This window comes from Arachis hypogaea, chromosome 11 (assembly GCF_003086295.3).
Source record: "Arachis hypogaea cultivar Tifrunner chromosome 11, arahy.Tifrunner.gnm2.J5K5, whole genome shotgun sequence".
In the NCBI taxonomy this organism is placed as follows: domain Eukaryota; kingdom Viridiplantae; phylum Streptophyta; class Magnoliopsida; order Fabales; family Fabaceae; genus Arachis; species Arachis hypogaea.
The window spans coordinates 60,609,665-60,620,062 of NC_092046.1; the positions used below are offsets into that span (position 1 = coordinate 60,609,665).

At 40.0% G+C, this 10,398-nt stretch overlaps 1 non-coding gene across 1 annotated transcript; it reads right to left on the bottom strand.

Moving 5' to 3' along the window:
- Nucleotides 1-7,194: 7,194 nt before the first annotated feature.
- On the bottom strand, nucleotides 7,195-7,302 carry LOC112725050 (small nucleolar RNA R71). The gene has a single exon (XR_003164181.1). It is a non-coding gene; the product is annotated as a small nucleolar RNA R71 (small nucleolar RNA).
- Between the last annotated feature and the right edge of the window lie 3,096 nt (nucleotides 7,303-10,398).

Genomic DNA, 10,398 nt, shown 5'->3' on the forward strand with positions numbered 1-10,398 from the left:
TGCTGATTTTATAATCCTAGAGATTGGAAAGTGTATGGATGAATCCATCATCCTTGGCAGACCCTTCCTAGCCACAGCAATAGCTGTGATTGATGTTGACAGAGGAGAATTGATCATTCAAGTGAATGAAGACTCCCTTGTGTTTAAAGCTCAAGGATACCCCTCTGTCAGAATGGAGAGGAAGCATGAAGAGCTTCTCTCAATACAGAGTCAAACAGAGCCTCCACAGTCAAACTCTAAGTTTGGTGTTGGGAGGTTCCAACATTGCTCTGAACATCTGTGAGGCTCCATGAGAGCCTACTGTCAAGCTATTGACATTAAAGAAGTGCTTGTTGGGAGGCAACCCAATCTTTAATTATCTATGTTAAATTTCTATTTTCTTTTGTTATTTTATGTTTTCTATAGGTTGATGATCATGTGAAGTCACAAAAATAATTGAAAAAGCAAAAACAAAAGAAAAAATAGAATGAAAAACAAAACACCCTGGAGGAAAAACTTACTGGCATTTAAACGCCAGTAAGGGTAGCAGAATGGGCGTTAAACGCCCAGTCTGGCACCATTCTGGGTGTTTAACGCCAGAAATGGGCACCAGACTGGCGTTTAACGCCCGTAATGGGCAAGAAGCTGGCGTTAAACGCCAAAAATGGGCAGCAGCCTGGCGTTTAACGCCAGGATTGGCAGCAAGGGGCGTTTTGCATGCCACATGGTACAGGGATGAGAAATCCTTGACACCTCAGGATCTGTGGACCCCACAGGATTCCCACCTACCCCACCTCTCTCTCTCTTCTTCACCCATACACCAATCACCTCAATACCTCTTCCCCAAACACCCCTCACCTATCAAATCCCGCCATTCTCTTCACCACTCACATCCATCCTTCATAAAACCCCACTACCTCACCATTCAAATTCAAACCACTTTTCCACCCAAACCCACCCATAATGGCCGAACCATACCCCCCTCTCCACTCCTATATAAACCCGTCTTCACTCCTTCATTTTCACACAACCTAAACACTACTTCTCCCCCTTGGCCGAAACACAAAGCCCCCTCCATCTCCTTTATTTCTTCTTCTTCTACTCTCTTCTTTCTTCTTTTGCTCGGGGACGAGCAACCTTCTAAGTTTGGTGTGGTAAAAGCTAAAGCTTTTTGTTTTTCCATAACCATTTATGGCACCAAGGGCCGGAGAAACCTCTAGAAAGAAGGGAAGGCAAAAGCTTCCACCTTCTAGTCATGGGAGATGGAGAGATTATTCTCAAAGGTACATCAAGACCACTTCTATGAAGTTGTGGCTAAGAAGAAGGTGATCCTCGAGGTCCCTTTTAAGCTAAAAAAGGGCGAATATCCGGAGATTCGACATGAGATCCGAAGAAGAGGTTGGGAAGTTCTCACCAACCCCATTCAACAAGTTGGAATCTTAATGGTTCAAGAGTTCTATGCCAATGCATGGATCACCAAGAACCATGATCAAAGTGTGAACCCGGATCCTAAGAATTGGCTTACAATGGTCCGGGGGAAATACTTAGATTTTAGTCCGGAAAATGTAAGGTTGGCGTTCAACTTGCCCATGATACAAGGAGATGCACACCCATACACTAGAAGGGTCAACTTTGATTAAAGGTTGGACCAAGTTCTCATGGACATATGTGAAGAGGGCGCTCAATGGAAGAGAGATTCAAGAGGGAAGCCGGTTCATCTAAGAAGGCATGACCTCAAGCCCGTGGCTAGGGGATGGTTGGAGTTCATCCAACGCTCAGTCATTCCTACTAGCAATCGGTCTGAAGTTACTATAGACTGGGCTATCATGATTCATAGCATCATGATTAGAGAGGAAGTTGAAATTCATGAGGTTATATCCCAAGAACTCTACAAGGTGGCGGACAAGTCCTCTACTATGGCAAGGTTAGCCTTCCCTCATCTTATTTGTCACCTCTACAATTCAGCTGGAATTGACATAGAGGAAGACATCCTCATTGATGAGGACAAGCCCATCACTAAAAAAAGGATGGAGCAAATGAGAGAACCTCACCAAGAGCATGAGGAAACTCGTCATCATGAAATCCCTGAGATACCTCAAGGGATGCATTTTCCTCCACAAAACTATTGGGAGCAAATCAACACCTCCCTAGGAGAATTAAGTTCCAACATGGGACAACTAAGGGTGGAGCACCAAGAGCATTCCATCCTCCTCCATGAAATTAGGGAAGACCAAAGAACCATGAGAGAGGAACAACAAAGGCAAGGGAGAGACATTGAGGAGCTCAAGCACTCCATAGGATCTTCAAGAGGAAGTACAAGCCACCATCACTAAGGTGGACCCGTTCTTTAATTTCCTTGTTCTTTATTTTCTGTTTTTTGAAAATTGTGCTTTATGTTTATTTATATTTGTGTCTTTATTACATGATCATTAGTGTCTAAGTGTCTATGCCTCAAAGTTATGAAAATGAATCCATCACCTTTCTTAAATGAAAAATGTTTTTAATTGAAAAAGAAAAAGAAGTGCATGAATTTCAAATTTTAAAACAGTTTAGTTATTTTGATGTGGTGGCAATACTATTGTTTTTCTGAATGAATGCTTGAACAGTAGTGCATATTTTTGAATTTGTTGTTTAAAGAATGTTAAAATTGTTGGCTCTTGAAAGAATGATGGGAAAAGGAGAAATGTTATCTGATGATCTGAAAAATCATAAAATTGATTCTTGAAGCAAGAAAAAGTAGTGAAAAGCTTGCAGAAAAAAAAAAGAAAAAAGATAAAGATAAAGAAAAAGCAAGCAGAAAAAGCCAATACCCCTTTAAACCAAAAGGCAAGGGTGATAAAAAGGGATCCAAGGCTTTGAGCATCAGTGGATAGGAGGGCCCACAGGAATAAAATCCTGGCCTAAGCGGCTAAACCAAGCTGTCCCTAACCATGTGCTTGTGGCGTGAAGGTGTCAAGTGAAAACTTGAGACTGAGCGGTTAAAGTCGTGGTCCAAAAGCAAAATGAGTGTGCTTAAGAGCTCTGGACACCTCTAATTGGGGACTCTAGCAAAGCTGAGTCACAATCTAAAAAGGTTCACCCAGGTATGTGTTTGTGGCATTTATGTATCTGGTGGTAATACTGGAAAACAAAATGCTTAGGGTCACAGCCAAGACTCATAAAGTAGCTGTGTTCAAGAATCAACATACTTAACTAGGAGAATCAATAACACTATCTGGATTCTGAGTTCCTATAGAAGCCAATCATTCTGAACTTCAAAGGATAAAGTGAGATGCCAAAACTGTTCAGAAGCAAAAAGCTAAAAGCCCCGCTCATCTAATTAATACTGATCTTCATAGATGTTTTTGGAATTCTTTGTATATTCTCTTCTTTTTATCCTATTTGATTTTCAGTTGCTTGGGGACAAGCAACAATTTAAGTTTGGTGTTGTGATGAGCGGATAATTTATACGCTTTTTGGCATTATTTTTAGTATATTTTTTGTATATTTTAGTTAGTTTTTATTATGTTTTTATTAGTTTTTAAATAAAAATCACTCTTCTGGACTTTAATATGAGTTTGTGTGTTTTTCTGTGATTTTAGATATTTTCTGGCTGAAATTGAGGGATCTGAGCAAAAATCAGATTCAGAGGCTGAAAAAGGACTGCAGATGCTGTTAGATTCTGACCTCCCTGTACTCAGAGTGGATTTTCTGGAGCTACAAAAGCCCAATTGGCGCGCTCTCAATTGAGTTAGAAAGTAGACATCTTGGGCTTTCCAGCAATATATAATAGTTCATACTTTGCCCAAGATTTGATGGCCCAAACAGGCGTTCCAAGTCAGCTCAAGAATTCTGGCGTTTAACTCCAAAACTGGCACAAAAGTTGGAGTTAAACGCCCAAACTAGCACAAAAGCTGGCGTTTAACTCCAAGAAAAGTCTCTACACATGGAAGCTTCAATGCTCAGCCCAAGCACACACCAAGTGGGCCCAGAAGAAGATTTCTGCATTAATTACTCATTTCTGTAACCCTAGGCTACTAGTTTTCTATAAATAGGACCTTTTACTATTGTATTTGAGATCTTTGATAAGTCTTATGCTATCTTAGACACGTTTGGAGGTTGGACGTTCGGCCATGCCTAGACCTTGTTCTTATGTATTTTTATCGGTGGAGTTTATACACACCATAGGTTAAGGTGTGGAGCTCTACTGTTCTTCATGAATTAATACAAGTACTATTGTTTTTCTATTCAACTCAAGTCTATTTCTTCTCCAAGATATTCATTCGCACCCAAGAACATGATGAATGTGATGATTATGTGACACTCATCACCATTCTCACCTATGAATGCGTGACTGACAACCACTTCCGTTCTACATGCAAACAAGCTTGAATGTGTATCTCTTGGGTTTCTAATCTAAGGTTGGAACCTTCGTGGTATAGGCTAGAATTATTGGCGGCCATTCCTGAGATCCGGAACGTCTAAACCTTATCTGTGATATTCTGAGTAGGATATGGGAAGGGATGGCTGTGACGAGCTTCAAACTCGCGATTGTTGGGCGTGTGACAGACGCAAAAGGATCAATGGATCCTATTCCAACATGATCGAGAACCGACAGATGATTAGCCGTGCGGTGACAGCGCATTTGGAACGTTTTCACTAAGAGGACGGGAAGTAGCCATTGACAATGGTGATGCCCAACATAAAGCTTGCCACGGAAAGGAGTATGAATGATTGGAAGAAGGCAATAGGAAAGCAGAGGTTCAGGAGGAACAAAGCATCTTCATACGCTTATCCGAAATTCCAACCAAAGAATTACATAAGTATCTCTATCTTTATGCTTTATTTATATTTTAATTATCAATTCTCCATCACCATCTGAATTAAGGCTGACTGAGATTTACAAGATGACCATAGCTTGCTTCAAGCCGACAGTCTCAGTGGGATCGACCTTTACTCACGTAAGGTTTATTACTTGGACGACCCAGTGCACTTGCTGGTTAGTTGTGCGGAATTGTGACAAAGTGTGATTCACGTTTAAGAGCTCCAAGTCCTTTGGCGCCATTGTTGATGATCACAATTTCGTGCACCAAGTTTTTGGCGCCGTTGCCGGGGATTGTTCGAGTTTGGACAACTGACGGTTCATCTTGTTGCTTAGATTAGGTACTTTTCTTTTTATTTTTCAGAATTTTAAGAATGAATTCTAGAGTTTCAAGGTGATGTTCTTATCATCACAAAAGCTGATTGATTCTCATCAATTTAGCTGCTGAATGTAATGTCCTGCTGAAGCTTGGCCAACCATGTCTAATCTTTTTAGACTGAAGCTTTAGACTAACATTGCATGATTCCTGGAATTCTTATTAAAAGTTTTGAATCCCTTTATTTTCTTTTCCATATAAGTTTCAAAAATCACAAAATTTTTTTTATAAAATCATAAAATAAAAAAACATTTTATGTTTCTTGTTTGAGTCTAGTATCAATTTTTAAGTTTGGTGTCAATTGCATTCTTCTTGCATTTTTCGAAAACATGCAATATGTTCTTCATTAATCTTCAAGTTGTTCTTGATGATTTCATTGCTCTGATCTTTAAATTCTCTTGTTTTGTGTGTTTTGTTGTTTCTCATATGCATTCTCAATATGTTAGTGTCCCCTATATGAAAATTTTTAAGTTTGGTGTCCTGCATGCATTGTCTGTTTGATTTGAGTTTCCTAAGATTAATTATATTTTGATTGTTTCTCATCATTAAAAAATTCAACAAAAAATCTTAAAACTATGTCTTTTCAAGTCAATAATACAGAGAATTAAAGATTCAGAACATTCAGCAGAGGAATCAAACAGAAAAAGCTGGGCATTCAAAACGCCCAGTGAAGAAGGAAAACCGGCATTTAAACGCCAGCCAGGGTACCTGGCTGGGCGTTTAACGCCCAAAAAGGTAGCATTTTGGGCGTTAAACGCCAGAATGGATGCCATTCTGGACGTTTAACGCCAGGATGACACTAGAGGAAAGATTTTGTTTTTAACTCAAATTTTTTTTCAAATCTTCGTAATTTTTCAAAATCAAATCTTTTTCAAATCATGTCTTTTCAATCATATCTCTTCAAAATCAATTTCTTTCCATTTTTTATTATTTTCGAAAATCCTTGTTATAATTAATGATTTACTTCAAAATTTTCTAGTTGTTACTTGCCTATTAGGAAAGGATCAAAAGTTTTAATTCTAGAATCATATCTTCTAATTTCTTGTTAGTCAAGTAATCAACTTTAATTTTAAAACTTTCTTTTTTTAAATTGATTTTCAATCATATCTTCTCAATCATATCTTTTCAATCGCATCTTTTCAAAATCAACTCTCAATCATATCTTTTTGATTTCTAATTTCAAAATCTTTTTCAAAAATCACTTAATTTCTTTCCAAATCTTAATTTTCGAAAATCTCAATCAAATTTTCAAATTTCTTTTTATTATTTCAAAATCTTCTTAATTTATTTTCGAAAATTCTTCCCCTCTTCTCATATCCTTCTATTCAAGGGACTAACACTCATCCTCAAGGTGCAATTCAAACTCTATCCTTCTTTATATGTTCGAATTCTCTTCTATCTACATCCTCCTTCTATTCTTCTTTTCCTATGACACCTCAAGGAATCTCTATACTGTGACATAGAGGATTCCCTACTTTCTTGTTCTCTTCTCTTTCATATGAGCAGGAACAAAGATAAAGGCATACTTGTTCAAGCTGATCCTAAACCTGAAAGGACCTTGAAGAGAAAACTAAGAGAAGCTAAAGCACAATTCTCTCTAGAGGGCCTAACAGAGCTTTTCAAAGAAGAAGAAACCATGGCAGCCGAAAATAACAATGCCAACAATGCAAGAAAGGTGCTTGGTGACTTTACTGCACCTACTCTCAACTTCTATGGGAGAAGCATCTCAATCCCTGCCATTGGAGCAAACAACTTTGAGCTTAAGCCTGAATTAGTTTCTCTAATGCAACAGAATTGCAAGTTTCATGGACTTCCATTGGAAGATCCTCATCAGTTCTTAGCTGAATTCGTGCAAATCTGTGACACTGTCAAGACCAATGGGGTTGACCCTGAAGTCTATAGACTTATGCTTTTTCCTTTTGCTGTAAGAGACAGAGCTAGGACATGGTTGGATTCACAACCTAAAGAAAGCCTGAACTCTTGGGAAAAGCTAGTCAATGCCTTCTTGGCAAAGTTCTTTCCACCTCAAAAATTGAGCAAGCTTAGAGTGGAAGTCCAAACCTTCAGACAGAAGAAAGGTGAATCCCTCTATGAAGCTTGGGAAAGATACAAGCAATTGATCAGAAGGTGCCCTTCTGACATGCTTTCAGAATGGAGCATCATAGGTATTTTCTATGATGGTCTGTCTGAAGTATGCAAGATGTCATTGGATAGCTCTGCTGGAGGATCTCTTCATCTGAAGAAGACGCCTGCAGAAGCTCAGGAACTCATTAAAATGGATACAAATAACCAATTCATGTACACTTCTGAAAGGAATCCTGTGAATAATGGGACAAATCAGAAGAAACGAGTTCTTGAAATTGATACTCTGAATGCCATATTGGCTCAGAATAAAATATTAACTCAGCAAGTCAATATGATTTCTCAGAGTCTGTCTAGAATGCAAGCTACACCCGGCAGTACTAAGGAAGCTTCCTCTGAAGAAGAAGCTTATGATCCTGAGAACCCAGCAATGAAAGAGGTGAATTACATGGGAGAACCGTATGGAAACACCTATAATCCTTCATGGAGAAATCATCCAAATCTCTCATGGAAGGATCAACAGAGACCTCAACAAGGTTTCAACAACAATAATGGTGGAAGAAACAGGTTTAGCAATAGCAAGCCTTTTCCATCATCTTCTCAGCAACAGACAGAGAATTCTAAGCAAAGCCACTCTAACTTAGCAACCATTGTCTCTGATCTAATTAAAACCACTCAAAGTTTCATGACTGAAACAAGGTCCTCCATTAGAAATTTGGAGGCACAAGTGGGTCAACTGAGTAAGAAAATTACTGAACTCCCTCCTAGTACTCTCCCAAGCAATACAGAAGAGAATCCAAAGAGAGAGTGCAAGGCCATAAACACGTCTCACATAGCCGAACCTAGAGAGGTGGAAGAGGCAGTGATCTCCACTGAGGAAGACCTCAATGGACTTTCACTGACCTCCATGAAGTTCCCTAATGAGGAACCATGGGAATCTGAGGCTCACATTGAGACCATAGAGATTCCATTGAATTTACTTCTGCCATTCATGAGCTCTGATGAATATTCCTCCTCTGAAGAAGATGAAGATGTTACTGAAGAGCAAGTTGCTAAGTACCTTGGAGCAATCATGAAGCTAAATGCCAGGTTATTTAGTAATGGGACTTGGGAGGATGAAACTCCATTGCTCATCAAAGAACTGGATGACTTGACTAGGCAGAGATTACCTCTGAAGAGACAAGACCCTGGAAAATTCTCAATACCTTGTACCATAGGCACCATGACCTTTGAGAAGGCTCTGTGTGACCTGGGATCAAGTATAAACCTTATGCCTCTCTCTATAATGGAGAAGCTAGGGATCATTGAGGTACAAGCTGCAAGAATCTCACTAGAGATGGCAGACAATTCAAAGAAACATGCTTATAGACTTGTACAAGATGTCTTGGTAAAGGTTGAAGACCATTACATCCCTGCTGATTTTATAATCCTAGAGATTGGAAAGTGTATGGATGAATCCATCATCCTTGGCAGACCCTTCCTAGCCACAGCAATAGCTGTGATTGATGTTGACAAAGGAGAATTGATCATTCAAGTGAATGAAGACTCCCTTGTGTTTAAAGCTCAAGGATACCCCTCTGTCAGAATGGAGAGGAAGCATGAAGAGCTTCTCTCAATACAGAGTCAAACAGAGCCCCCACAGTCAAACTCTAAGTTTGGTGTTGGGAGGCCACAACCAAACTTTAAGTTTGGTGTTGAACCCCCACATTCAAACTCTAAGTTTGGTGTTGGGAGGTTCCAACATTGCTCTGAACATCTGTGAGGCTCCATGAGAGCCAACTGTCAAGCTATTGACATTAAAGAAGCGCTTGTTGGGAGGCAACCCAATCTTTAATTATCTATGTTAAATTTCTGTTTTCTTTTGTTATTTTATGTTTTCTATAGGTTGATGATCATGTGAAGTCACAAAAACAATTGAAAAAGCAAAAACAAAAGGAAAAACAGAATGAAAAACAAAACACCCTGGAGGAGAAACTTACTGGCATTTAAACGCCAGTAAGGGTAGCAGAATGGGCGTTAAACGCCCAGTCTGGCACCATTCTGGGTGTTTAACGCCAGAAATGGGCACCAGACTGGCGTTTAACGCCAGGAATGGGCAAGAAGCTGGCGTTAAACGCCAAAAATGGGCAGCAGCCTGGCGTTTAACGCCAGGATTGGCAGCAAGGGGCGTTTTGCATGCCACATGGTACAGGGATGAGAAATCCTTGACACCTCAGGATCCGTGGACCCCACAGGATTCCCACCAACCCCACCTCTCTCTCTCTTCTTCACCCATTCACTAATCACCTCAATACCTCTTCCCCAAACACCCCTCACCTATCAAATCCTACCATTCTCTTCACCACTCATATCCATCCTTCATAAAACCCCACTACCTCACCTATCAAATCCTACTATTCTCTTCACCACCCAAACCCACCCATAATGGCCGAACCATAGCCCCCTCTCCACTCCTATATAAACCCATCTTCACTCCTTCATTTTCACACAACCTAAACACTACTTCTCCCCCTTGGCCGAAACACAAAGCCCCCTCCATCTCCTTTATTTCTTCTTCTTCTACTCTCTTCTTTCTTCTTTTGCTCGGGGACGAGCAACCTTCTAAGTTTGGTGTGGTAAAAGCTAAAGCTTTTTGTTTTTCCATAACCATTTATGGCACCAAGGGTTAGAGAAACCTCTAGAAAGAAGAAAGGGAAGGCAAAAGCTTCCACCTTTGAGTCATGGGAGATGGAGAGATTATTCTCAAAGGTGCATCAAGACCACTTCTATGAAGTTGTGGCCAAGAAGAAGGTGATCCTCGAGGTCCCTTTTAAGCTAAAAAAGGGCGAATATCCGGAGATCCAACATGAGATCCGAAGAAGAGGTTGGGAAGTTCTCACCAACCCCATTCAACAAGTTGGAATCTTAATGGTTCAAGAGTTCTATGCCAATGCATGGATCACCAAGAACCATGATCAAAGTGTGAACCCGGATCCTAAGAATTGGCTTACAATGGTCCAAGGGAAATACTTAGATTTTAGTCCGGAAAATGTAAGGTTGGCGTTCAACTTGCCCATGATACAAGGAGATGCACACCCATACACTAGAAGGGTCAACTTTGATTAAAGGTTGGACGAAGTTCTCATGGACATATGTGAAGAAGGCGCTCAATGGAAGAGAG